The sequence below is a fragment of the Crocodylus siamensis genome, chromosome 1 (genome assembly GCF_052110815.1).
Source record: "Crocodylus siamensis isolate JL-2025a chromosome 1, ASM5211081v1, whole genome shotgun sequence".
Classification (NCBI taxonomy): domain Eukaryota; kingdom Metazoa; phylum Chordata; order Crocodylia; family Crocodylidae; genus Crocodylus; species Crocodylus siamensis.
Genome location: NC_143395.1, coordinates 49,518,193 through 49,531,879, shown reverse-complemented (window position 1 = coordinate 49,531,879; position 13,687 = coordinate 49,518,193). Strand labels below are relative to the sequence as shown.

At 45.1% G+C, this 13,687-nt stretch overlaps 1 protein-coding gene and 1 pseudogene across 9 annotated transcripts in view; both read right to left on the bottom strand.

Moving 5' to 3' along the window:
* PHF3 (PHD finger protein 3) overlaps window positions 1–13,687 on the bottom strand; it is a 98,975-nt gene that overhangs the window by 61,831 nt on the left and 23,457 nt on the right. The gene's annotated exons all lie outside the window — the stretch shown is intronic.
* On the bottom strand, window positions 2,755–2,973 carry LOC149872798 (U2 spliceosomal RNA; annotated as a pseudogene).

The window sequence follows — 13,687 nt, the reverse complement described above, 5'->3', positions numbered from 1 at the left end:
AATGAGAAAAATAAAGTGAAAATACATAAAGAAACATAACAGACTGAAAGAGAAAAAATATCTTAAGATCAATAATAAAAATGAGCAAACAAGCAAAAGAGGGTGATAATCTATAAAGAAATGTAACAAATCAAAGTGAGAATATTTTGTTTTGTGTAGTTAAGTGAAATGAGTTATACAGCAGTGGCTGTGTACAACTAAGATGGAAAGACAAATGGAAAAAAACTGAGCAAGCTGCAAAGATACAGAAAGATGTGTAACTTGCAATCAACTTAATGTTTAAAATCTCTTAATAAACCAAAGTATTGTAATGATTCTTAGAAAAAAAAACAGTGGTAATTTGTTAATATCTGATATTATAAAGCTGCACTAACTGTACTGTTAAAAAATTGCTATTGGATCTTACTGAAGTAAACATTTATCTTTACTTGCATCTTTAAAAAAAAGAGTGGGAAGGGGAGGTACTTTTCTTTATTAACATAACGTTGCACAAAAGAGAGAGGTAATACAGCATTACAGTATCCTGGGACAGGAGGCGGCAGGGAAGAGGCAAATTCTTATATGCCACAGCCTCCAAATAAGACATGCACCTTGTTTTTTGGAAGGCAGGATAAAGGGAGAGAAAAAAATAATTTTCCAGAATTATGGCTGACTACATGCAGCAGCTCACTTGCTGTTTCAGGCACAAGCTATAATGGTAATCCTCTATTAACCTCCAAAGAAACTGGTAGCAGCTAATGCCAATTCCTCAGCAACTATGAGCAGCCTGCTGGGCCAAACAGAAGCAGAAGCCATTTTGGCAGCCACTAGAGCAATGTCTCCATCCATTTATTCCAGCCAAGCAAAATCAGCTTCCCTATTTATGGCATGCACCCCAATACTGGAGGGCTAAAGGGGGTTGGATATATAGTATACAAGTAAAAACAGTAAGTTACATATCTTTACTGGTTTACAAGTTATCGACTACGTATAGAGACATACCAAGAGCACATGCTTAAAAGCTTTAGACCAGGGGTGGACAAAATATGGCCTACGGGCCGAATCCAGCCAGCAAGGCCATTCTATCCAGCCCACAGGGCCCCTAAAGAAAATGTAGAAAATTTATATTTCTCTTCCCATGGTTCCTGCAAAAAAATGCAGTGTGGGGCGCCAGGCATGGGGCAGGGAGGAGCTGCTGTTCAGCCTTCACAAGAGAAGGCTGAGGGGGGACCTGGTGACTGTCTATAAACTCACTAGGGGGGACCAGAAGGGTTTGGGAGAGACCTTGTTTCCCCTAGCGCCCCCTGGCATAACAAGGTATAACAGACATAAATTGTTGGAGAGTAGGTTTAGATTAGACATCCGTAAGAGCTACTTCACAGTTACGGAGGCTAGGATCTGGAACCAACTTCCAAGGGAAGTGGTCCTGGCTCCTACCCAGGGATTCTAAGACGCTTGATGCCTACCTGGCTGGAGTCATTTGAGCTCAGTTTTTCTGCTTCCCAGGCAGGGGGTCAGACTTGAAGATCGACAAGTTCCCTTCCAACCCTATTTCTATGATTCTATGATCAGTCCTGACACAACAAAAGATGTAACGCACTAACCTGCCACAGATAAAGCAAGGGAAACCACAGGAGCCAACATCCTGCTTCTGTAAAAGATTCTTATTATACACTTACGAGATCTGAGGTAGAGCATCATGCCTCCCCACTACAGAGGAAGGTAAAAAAGCCAACAGCTGTCTGAACAGTGAAGAAGCTAGTTGCTGCACAGGGGAGGGTATCACCCTTCTTTCCACTTCTTCACTGTTAGGTCCCATATTTAGGTCCCGAGGTTTCCATCCAGGTCCTGGTCTGCCTTTGGGTGGACTGCAGCCTGCACATTCCTGCCAAACACAGCGAAGTGGGAAAGTGCTTGCAGTGTGAGAGATGTCTCTCAGTGGGTTCTGTCAGTAACCAAATAATGGAGCTGTAAGTGGTGCTGGCTAGGCTCAGACGCATCTGAGCATTAGGACTTCATGAGCTTAAAGCACAAAGAGGCCTCCAGCATCATGGAAAGGGAACAGACAGAGAAGGCAATGAAGGACAAAGACCCCAATACTCATGGAAGAGGAGTTGACAGCTTGTCACTTCTAGCAACAAACAGTACTACTACTCTTCAAAACCTGCAGCTGTTCAGCTGGAGAACAGGTCAAGGCCCTGACATCACATGAGAAGAAGCCTACTCCAGTGGCAGCAGAAACTAGGCTATGTAGACCAAAGGCAGAAATATCAAGACCACTGCCACCAAGAGGAAGCAATGCATCAGTGGGGTTGACAACTCACTCCTGCAGGGCACAGAGTCATCCATCTGCCCATCAGGAGGCCTGCTGCCTGCCAGGAGCCCACAACCAAGACATCATGGAAAGGTTGCAGCAACTCATCCAGCCCTCTACTACCCTATGATGCTCATCCATTTGGGCACCAGTGGTACTGCCAGGGTAACTTGTGTAGATCAAAAGTGACTACATGCCTTTGGGTGCAAGGGTGAAAGAGACAGAGGCCCAGGTGATATTTTTGTTGATCCTTCTGGTCATGGGTAAAGAAGACTGCTTTGAGATCAACATATGGCTGCATGAATGGTGTTACCAGCAGGGATTTGGGTTTCTTTGATTATAGGGTAGTATTCCAAGAAACAGGATGGCAGGGAGGGGAGAGAAAGAGACTGGGTCCACCTGACAAACAGGGGGAACAGTGTCCTAATATACATACTCACTAACTTAGTGTTTTTTTCCTGTTTTTTTGCACCGGTCCTGGAAGCACTGCAATACCAGGTCAATGCATGGAGTGGATGGAGCACGCTCCGGTTCCACCACCCAATACCAAAAAGAATCTGCTCAATATAGACCTCCTATGGAGGACATATCAGAGACAATTACCCTGGGGAGCTCGCCTACGTGGTCACGCTGCTTCCCCTGCCAGGTAAGTATATGATGAGAGCTTTAAAACTAGGGTTAGTGGGGGATGGAGACATGCACAAAGGTAAGTAAAGAGCCAGGGGACCAGGATAAAAGACTAAATAAGAGGGGGTGAGCCTTAGAAATGCACCCAGGAATAAGTTAGGGCAATTTGTTAGTTACCCAAATCGTTTATATACTAATGCAAGAAGCAAGGAGAATAAACAGGAGTAATGAAGGTCCCAGTAACTGAGATACCAAAGTTGTAGTGGGATACCTCATATGATAGGAGTGCTGTCCTGGATGGGTAAAACTTGCTCAGGAAGGTCAGGCAAGGCAAAAAAAAAAAAAAAAGGAGGCATTTCCCTGAATATAAAAGGAGATGTACACATGGTCTGAGGTACAGTGAAGCAGGAGCTAGGCATGCTGGAGGCCTGTAAGTGTAGGTCAGAATGGAGAGCAATACAAGTGATGTCATGGCGGATATCATGGTGGGAAGCTCTTCTAGACTTGCTGCTCACAAACAGGGAGGAACTAACTGAGAATGAAAGTGGAAGATAACTTGGATGACAGTGACCAAAAAATGAGAGCTAATTGAAGCAGATACTTCTGAAGTCGTTAGAAGGTGAACTATATCCAATCCATCAGATTAATCATGAACATTTGAGGGATATTTTTGCCACTCTGTATTAGGAGAACATCAAATGAGTGCTACAGCCATATGCCATTAGCTTGGAGTTTTCTTCACTTTCTTCCAGGTGTCTTCTTATCTTTGATTTCTTCTCTCTTTTATGGCCTGGCAAGCCTGTTGCAATGATAGGTTTTCCCTACTACCATACTATTCGCTCACTAGACCTCAAGTCAATGAAGAAGCTATACTCAAACTTATCCCTCAAGACTTCTGGAATATTCTGCTCAAAATGTTTCTCTCTTGTTTCTACTGCCCTTCCCTCTTTGCATTTATCTCCAGACTCCTCCTTCTTGCCCAGATCTACTCTATCCCCAAAAATCCTCTATTCAATTAACTTCCTGAAACTTTGCACTTTTAGAGATGGGTAAGGGCTTGACTGTGGGTACACAAACTTGCAGAGAGACAATATGGCTGATGGGTAGGTAATCAGATCTGTTATCTCATCTCCATATACTGCTGTTAACAAGGATGTCTTTGGAGACACAAATCCACCGTTTGAGAACTGAAACTAAGCATCACAAAGGCATACTGGGATCTTCTAGACTGAGTCCCATTGGGTAGAGTGGTTTTCTTTGATCTTGACTAATCTATAAAGGAGCCTCTGGGAATGCCATAAGATTGGGCCCCTAATATAGGTCACAACAGGCCATGGATTATTTATAAAACTTTTCTGAAAAGGTTACTAAATATGTTGTCTCAAATAGTATATAGTTAGAAGTTATAATCCCTATTCCATGGTGATATCTTTAAGCTTTAACATCTCTTAAATTAAAACTATATTTATATAGGCTTATATTTTAAACATCTTTAAAAAATACAATTAAAAAATCTGATTTAAATTTTAAAAAAATCGGGGGGGGGGGGAGGGCTTATTTAAAAAAAAAAAAAAAAAAAAAAAAAGAGGTGGTTTTTATTCATCCTGTTTCAAAATTAAATCAACCAGCTCTAGGGTAACTCTCTTTCTGAAGGTAAGATAATAATGAGTGAAGAAGCTTAGTGAACGAGGTCCTGAGAGATACTGAAGTATCCATGATGGTAAGAAAGTTGATTTATGGAGAGATGAGCAGGATTACCGAAGCCTGATATTGCCTTGTATTTCTGGTTACACTAACTATGAAGAGAAAGATAGTTATTTCTGCAGACATGGTCAAAATAATGTCTCCTTTAAAGGCCTCTGATTGTCAAACCCAGAAGAACTTGGTTAATCTTTCTGAGAGACTCAGTTGCAAAGATATATATTTGCCGAAAGATTATGAATAGCATCCCTCCTCCCATATCAGTTGTGGCAAAAATACCAGTCAACCTAAAGGTTGATCTTGGGGAGGAGAGGGGAGTGATATGGGCGAGACCCAAGAGCTTGACCCCACACCTCAGTAACTGAGTTGAGTCATGGTTGCTCCGATGTTACTTTCCATTGAAATTATCGCAAATGATATCACTTGTCTGAATTATAAGAGGTTCTATTCTAAGCTTTTATCCAGTCACTGGTATAGACTGCTGAAAGATCTACCACAAGTTTGCCCATGAAGAAATGTTAAACAGTGAAAGATAATCATAAACAGACTACTGAAAGTTCAAAGGGATTCTCAATAAATTGCACAGATATATGGGTGCCATATCGGATCAGCACTAATAAAAGGAAAATTAACATCATTGGCTATAAGCTTTTTTGGGCTGGTGTAGGCAATAATGTACTAATAAATATAATATGTCTTCTGGCCAGGGCCCCCAATAGCCACATGCATGTGTATTGTTGCACACATGCACGCGGACAGGAACGCAGCATATCAGCGTGGAGAGCAGTGCTGTACAGGTAAGTCTGTGAAGGGTAAGGGGCATAGGGAAGGGAAAGGGGGTGAGGGGCAGATACATGTCCCCACAATGAGGGAGGGAGTGGGACGGGGCAGGGTGGTGAATGGGACTCCGGGGCTATGAGTGGGACGGAGCTCATTCAGTGAGCTTTAGTACAAGCACCACCACCACCATTTTTAAAGTGCCGGGACACTTTTAACAGAAGCAAAGCTCAGGCGGATGCAGGCTGTCCGCTGTGGGCTCAGGGCTCTCCACTTTGCCCCAGGAGTTGTATGCTAGCCGCACACCCACTGCCCATCCAGCAACAGGAAGCACAGCTCTCTACTGCCACTACTGCCAGACAGGCAGGGAATGCAGCACAGCCACATGTAGCTCTTGGGACAAAGGCAGCAGGGCAGAAAGCCCCAAGCCTGCAGTGGGCAGCCCACATCCACCCTCACTCTGCTCAGCTCAGTTTTGCTCCAGTTAAAAATGTCCTGGCACTTTAAAATGGTGGTGGTAGCAGCACTTGAACTAAAGCTCATTTGATCAAGTGCTTCCACTGCCATTTTTAAGCACCAGGACTCTGATCCCTTGGATGAGCCACCTGCAGCTCTGCCCCACTCCCCACCCCAAGGTCCCATTCAGTGCCCTGCTCCAGCTCCAGCCCCTGCCCCACTCCCTCCCTCACCATGGGGGCCTCAATCTGCCCTCCCACCCCCGTTTCTCTCCAGATTTACCTGCAAGAGGATGCTCTCCATCCTGCCCACCTGAATTCCTGTAAATCAGTTATCAGATCAGTACCAGCCAATATGCCTGGTGAATAATCAGCTATCGGTGTTGGCCAAGAAAAATCTTTATCAGTGCACCCCTGATAAATGATACTTCTCTATCTCAATAGATCAAGAGATAGATATAGTTTATTAGGGGTGCACCGATAAAGAATTTCTTGGCCGATATATATACAACATGTAAGTAAATCAGATAGCTTCAGTGCTTATCAGGAATTCTGAAGCAGGTGGTGGTAGAACTTTGCCCGAGGGATTTTTCTGTTCATGTCACTATAATGCCAAACACCTGAAGATACTGTTGTGCTGCTACCTGGGAGCAGTACAAAATAAACCACTCAGTCAAAACTTCATTTTCTATTTTCTTTTCTCTTCAGAAAATCATGTTAGGCCACGGTAGTGTCTAAGACGTGATATAAAGACCTTTCTGATAGTTTATTATAAAACCCAAATTCTCCATACATAACAAATGCCTAAAAGCCTATGCTAAACCTCTCTAAAATTCTGAAAGAACCTTTTATTTACTTTCACTGAAGCCATCAGTTCATGCCCTCAGGGCCTATTCCAAAGCAATTAAACTGTCTGGGCCTAAATCCTGCATTCAATATTAGTACTATGCACTGTGAAAGACTAGCATTCTACTTTGCTGATAAAAATGCAGAACATTTACTGGAATAGCAATATATCTGCATCAACTATCTCCTGTAACCAACCACCAGTCTACTTGAATCCCTTCAGTTCAGCAGATTCACAAAGGAAGAAGATCTGGACAACCTTAAAAATAAAGAAGTCAGCAACTTTTCAGAGCCACAGGCTGGAAGAACTCAGCTTGGGTTTGAGGCAGGCCAATTTTGCAACCCAATACCTGTCACAGTTTTTCCCTACTGCCACTGGTCCCCGCCTCCACGTTGCAGCACGAACACAATTCCCAGCTACTAAACCCCAAAGTAGCTTGTCACCAAGCACAGGCAAGGATCCCTGCCATCCAGTCTCTTCAGAAGCTGTGCAGGTAGCACCATGGACCCTATGTTGCTGATCCCACCCCATAACAAATCTTATCCCAACACCCATGAAAAAGTCATAAATAACTGCTGCCCCTCTGCACCAACACAGACAACAGACCATTCAGAAAAAGAAGTGTCCTTTCTCCATCACCAAAGTACCTCAAGGTGCCAGCCACACACAGGAAGGCCAGGTCCCTGGGCTCCCCTGGCCCCAACCTACAGGCTGCACAGCAGTACATGGCCCTCCACCTCCAGCTGTGCAGCACACAGTCTTCTGCTCCCAGATGGGAGTGGGGGGGGGCCATCCTCCATTGCATGGCTATGGGAGGAGCAGCTGGAAGGGGTCACACGATGCCAGTTGTATAGCCCAGCTTTAAATACATAATACTATCAAATGTCCCATTGTAGAGAATGATGAGTTGCCAGTTACAGGCCAACTACAGCCTCTTAACAAAAGCAACAACACTCCAGACCAGATGCAACTACATTCAAGACATGATATGGAACTTCATGAAACCACGTTTGTGGCACAGGCCGATAAACACAATCTTTTCTTGTCCCCTCTAACCAGCTAATATCTATTCTCATTTTCTATATTTCTCCGTAATAGGCATCTCTTTAAACTAGGAGCATCAAGCTCATTGGACCCAAGAGACTGAACAGCCTGTGAGCAGCAGCAATGGCAATAATGGTTGTGGATGCCAGAGCTGGTGTTTCTGCATGGCTCTAGAACCGAGGGAATTAATGCTGCTGCCACGGGGGCTCTGGCAGGGGAGTGTTCCAGCCCTGAAGAAGCCTCATAGCCCAGATGAGACACCTCTGTAGACCAGATGCAGCCCACAGGCTATGTTGGACATCTCTGCTTCAGACCAAGAAATATTACTGGAGTTGGCCACTGAGAGGTGGCAGGGACCTGGGTAAAGTGTTTATTTGGTTTGAGTCCTTCCTGGAGGGACACACCAAATGAACAGTGATAGGGTTTAAACCTTTATCACAAGGTTCCTTGTTTGTGCAACCTACGAAGATCTCTCTGGTCCTATTCAACATCTACATGCAACCCTGAGATGAACCAGGGTAGCTCCTGAGAGGACTTGCACTTAAGTAGCACCAACATACAGATAACGCAATGCTTGCCGTACCATAACAATCTAGGGCTTTATCACTACTACCAAGATAGCACAATGCTTGAAGAACAGCTGGCTGAACTCGAACCTGAGTTACAATGTTGACACTGGTAGGCAAAAGAAAGGATTTTGAAGATTCTGGAGTAATAGACCAGTCTCTTTTGTTCGAAGGCACATTTCCACCCCTGGTCAATTTAGTATTTAATGCAGGGGTACTCTTGGATTCTTCATTGGCCACAGACATGTTCAGTTTCTCCTGGGAGAATCACTGCTTTCCCAGGAGAAACAAGTATAGAGATTTTCAGGATTTGTCTCTCAAAGCAAAAGTGACCACTCCAGGAAAAGAATAACCTGGGAACAACTGGGGTTAAATCACTCCCGGAGAGTTTTTCTTGAGAAAGCAAATGTCTGTATGCATTCTGTTCTGAGAGAAGCCACAATACAGTCCTCTGCATCCCAGGGTGTTTTGCTCCTCCCTCCCATGTGGGAGGCTGTACTGCATGCTGGACTCTACTACTCCAGCAAAGCAGGAAGCAGAATACACTTGCTTCACAATCCTCACATTAGTCTGTGTCTCCCTGCAGTACAACTGAGCAATAAGGTAGACTGAGGGAGTCTGCAGAGTGCATAAAGATGTGTTGCATAAGGGCCCCCTGGCTGAATAGCATCAACACCACAAGCTCTCAGCATTTGAATGTCTGTCCGGATCAGTTTATCAGAATGATCTTAATTCTCCCAGATCATTTGAATGTGTGCATCAGTGGCTGCATACACAGCCATATAAGAAGCTCTTGCATACAAGCATAGGCAGAGAGAGAAAAAAATTCTTGGGGGGGGGGCTGAGCACACGCATGCACCACCACCACCCCGCCAGTGGGTAAGTCCGTGCGGGAAAGGGCAAGGGGAGGCGAGGGGTAAGGGCTGTGGGGGTGGGGCGGAGGGGGAGACCAAGGCCCCCACAGTGAGCAGGGGCTGAGGTGAGTGGGGCCCTGGCCAAGTTGGGTGATGGGACAAGCAAAGGCCAAGAGGGGTCCATCAGACTATTGCTTGAATATTCTAACACCATAACACCAGCACTTCATTTTCGGACACCATGATCAATATCCAAAATAGTAAAATTCAAACCATCATATACAAGAAACCCATGGACCAACATACTTATCTATACGGAACACGCAAATCACCCTAAATACACCAAGAAAGCTGTAATTTACAGCTAGGCTCTCTGATACCACCAAATTTGCAGCAAGGAGAATACCCATGATCGCCAACTCACAAATCTCAAAAGGGTCTTCAGCCAACAAAGACACTTCTCCAGAGAGATAGATCTTTTGAAAGAGCCACCCGGATACCTCATGGAAACCTGCTGCAGTACAAAAAAGAAAATCCCCACAAATCGCACACCATGATGACACATCATCCTTCCCTGGAACCTGCATGGAAAATCCTCAAACAACTGCAACCTATACTAGAAGACGACCTCATTCTTAAAGAGATCTTTCCAGAACCACCCATCCTAGCCTTTAAAAAACACTGAAGCTCACCAACCTCATCACCAGAAGCAAACTCCCTATGACCAAAACCACATCAAAAGGATCCTGACCATACCAGGGCAAGCAATGCAATACCTGTCAACATACCTCCACCACCTCACCAATAACTACATCCCACAACAGAACCATCAACATTCCTGGATCCTATACCTAAACCTCCAGAAATGTTATACATCTCATCCAGTGCACCCTGGTGGAAAATATGTAGGAGAAACCAGACAACAACTGCGCACCAGAATGGGTGCACACCAAAAATGTATCAAAGACAAGAATACCCAACTACCTGTGTGCACACTTCTCACAGGACAATCACTCCCTTCTCCTATCTCTCAGTTCCAATCCTCAAAGGAAATTTACAACACACCTTTCGTAGATGTGCCTACAAATTTCACTTCATCAACCTACTGGATCCTAAAAATCATAGACTCAATATTGACATTAGATTTATGACACATTACAACCTACCTGACATCTGATTCACCTGGTACCTGCCTGACCTGACCTCTCACATCTCTCTTTTCCCCCTGACCTTTTAACCCCTCCCCCTCCTTTCTTCCCTTTTTCTTCCTGGTTCCCTACCATCTCCTTTTTACTTATAGCCTCTTTTTCACAGTATTACCACTGTACTGTTTTCCCCCTTCGGCCTTTTTTTCCCCCCTTCCTGTTTTTCTTCGCTCTCCCTTCCCTGCTTTACCTTCTGTTTATCCAATTCCTACCCTTTTATATTTTCACTGACATCCTGTCACATTTTTAGCTTTTCTCATTCCTGCTTTCTTCATCTCCAACTATTCCTTTTCACAGACAGCCTTTTTTCCACCTTGTATTTTATCACTGTTGTCTCCCTCTGACCGTTTTTTCCCCTCCTCATTCCTCCTGCTCTCTTCTCCCTCGTCTTGCTTATCTCTACCTATTTACATTTTCACTGGCATCCCTCCATACTTTTAGCTTCTCTCAGACCAGCAGAGACTCCCAATGTCTGATGAAGGGTGACTGTGCCTGAAAGCTTGCTAGGAACTTTTCCCCAACTACTCAGTCTAATAAAAGATGTCACATCTAACCAAAAATCCTTGCTTGCCTAAGAGACTGACTGAAGTTTTAAGATGAAGACCTAAGACACAACATAATTCTCTAAGAGCAAATCTCTTCTGCTGATAGATTTTTCTCTGGATCCAGTCCAAGACTGTAGAATAAATTCCTACTGCAACTTAGAACAATCAGAAACCTTACCGTTATCCATTCAAGCACATGTACTTTTCTGACTTTTCCTTCTTTAATAATAATACATAGGAATGTGCACATTTAAAGAGAAAACCCTAAAGCCTAACCAAAATATGACACCCCACTGCACACACTTCTCCCTGGGGAGAGAAATGGAGAAAAGACAACACATGACTCACATAGTCATGTTGCCAAACTCACTACTAGACAGCAAATGCAGTACAAAGACCCAAACAATAAAAAAAAAAAGAGTTGGGTCAGGAGGCACAGCAGTGTATCACCTTGAATGACTATTTTCTACAAGAGCCTAGGGGCTACATAGGAAGTTTTGATGAGCTTCTGCAGGCCAGATAAGCAACACCCCCCAACCCCTCGCAAAACATTTTACCAAAACTCTATACGTGGGATGGCGTCATGGGGGGACTGGTGGGTGAGTAGTGGTGTTTGAAAACAAGATAGGCAATCTGCTCCCTGCACACTCCTGCTCTGTGTAGGAGTGGGGGGAGGGGAACCTGTATGCACGTGCGTGTGGGGGGTGGGAAGCGGGGCACGGGTGGGAAGCACGTGCAATAGAGCTCACCTGAGCGGTGAGGTCTGTGGCACTCTGCATGGGGCTGAGCTCTGCCAGCTCCCACCAGGGGTTGGGCTTGGTCCCATGTAAAGTGGTGTGGGGGGCAGCCATGGGCTAGATTCAGTCAACTGGCAGACGCACCCTGTAGGCCAGATCCAATCAGCTGGCACGCCATATCCAGCTCATGGGCTATATTTTGCCCACCCCAGTCTAGATCCTAGTATATATGCATAACTTCTCAGACTTACCAGATGAGCCATCAATTACCAGAACACTTTAGCAGTGAAGATAAGACACAAATACATTGTTCTGAACCAAATAATGTTATTCTCAACTGCAAACCATAGATTGCCACTGGCAATTCCTATCTTAAAATATGAAGACAGACCTTGAGATCTATAAAGGAGAGCGAGACACTGCATTCAATCCATACTGGATTTCAGAACTGTACTCCAAAATTTAAGCTTTTGATTAAAACAAAGAATGTGCCTCAGCCTTTAGGATTCAAAGAAAATCTTGAAATTGTAAACTGAGTATAAACAAGTTGTCTTTGAGTCTTCAAAGAGTCTGAAACAATAGCTCTAACTTAGGTACAGCAACCCATTCATTATAATAGGGCAACAAGCTTGAAAATTAAATATGATAATTTAAATATCAGTATTGTTACTAATTCCACTGCTGATCACTTCTGATGAAACATCCAGTTACTTTGCCAGTGTTAACTCTATTCCATGCAGCTGATTTGTGCCTTTTCCCTGATAGGTTATACTATACAAAATGTTGAAATGGAAAAGTGAACATACAAGAACTGCATGAAATACACTGTATTTACTATAAAAGTAAAATACAAGTGCTATCGTCTTATAATATATATTTTCACACGCCAAAATTTAAAATCTGCACTTATCTGAACAAAACTTGCACAGAATTTATACCAGAGTTATATAACCCAGGAATTTTGTTATAGAATTTATGTTCAGCAGGACATAGTACAAGGACATGTGAGTACATGACTTTTTGGAGGGTACAGGGGGCGGGAGGCAGGGTAGCGGAAGTTACGTAGTAAAAGGTTTTGATAAAATATGGTCAGATTTTTAGGGATGCACTGATAGACATTTTGGGGACCAATGTTTCCTTAAAAACCAGCTATCAGTATGTTGGCTGATACTGATCTGATTTCCGATACAGCGTGGAGAGCTGCATGCAGCTGGTAAGTCTCTTGCGTTAGAAGGGGAAGAGGGAGGGAAGGGGCCTGAGGGGGACAGATCATCGTCCCCTGTGGTGAAGGAGGGATTGGGGCAGGGGCTGGGGTAGGCTCAGCCCAGCTGGACTGGGGTGGGATGCGGAACAGAGCCACAGGTCACTGGTGGGGGGTACGGGAAGGGGAGGGGCAGCTCCCACAACTGTGAGCATCCTGGGAGGGCACCTGGGGGGTGGGGGCCATGTGACCCCCAGATCTGTGAGGAGCGGGGCTGGGGAGCTGCAGCTGCACCAGGCTCAGGGTGGTGGCTACAAAGGGGGCTGCAACCACCCCAAATTTTGCCAGAGCACCCTGCCAGCACTACCACTACACATCTGGCACAGCCCTGGCTCTTCCCAGCTCAACCCCTGCCTCCCACACACATGCTGTGAAGAGCTGGGGCTGCACCAGACATGCGGCTGCAGCGCTGGGAGGGGGCTATAGCAAAATCTGGGGTGGTCGCAGCCCCTCTGCAGCCTCCGCCAAGAAGAGCCCAGTGCAGCCCCGACTCCAGCCCACAGCTGCAGCCCTCCTGCTGCACCCCACACAGATCCAGGGGACACACGCCCTACCTCACCCTCCCAGGATACAAGCAGCAGCATGAGCTGCCCCTATCCTCCCCATCCAATGAGCCGTGGCTCCATCCTGTGCCTCACACCACCACAGCTGGGCAGCACCTGCCCCAGTCTCTCCCTCACTGCAGGGGGTGTTGATCTGCCACCCCCCATAGCCCTTCCCTCCCCTCCCCTTCCACCACAACGAACTTACCAGCTGCACACAGCTCTTCATGCTG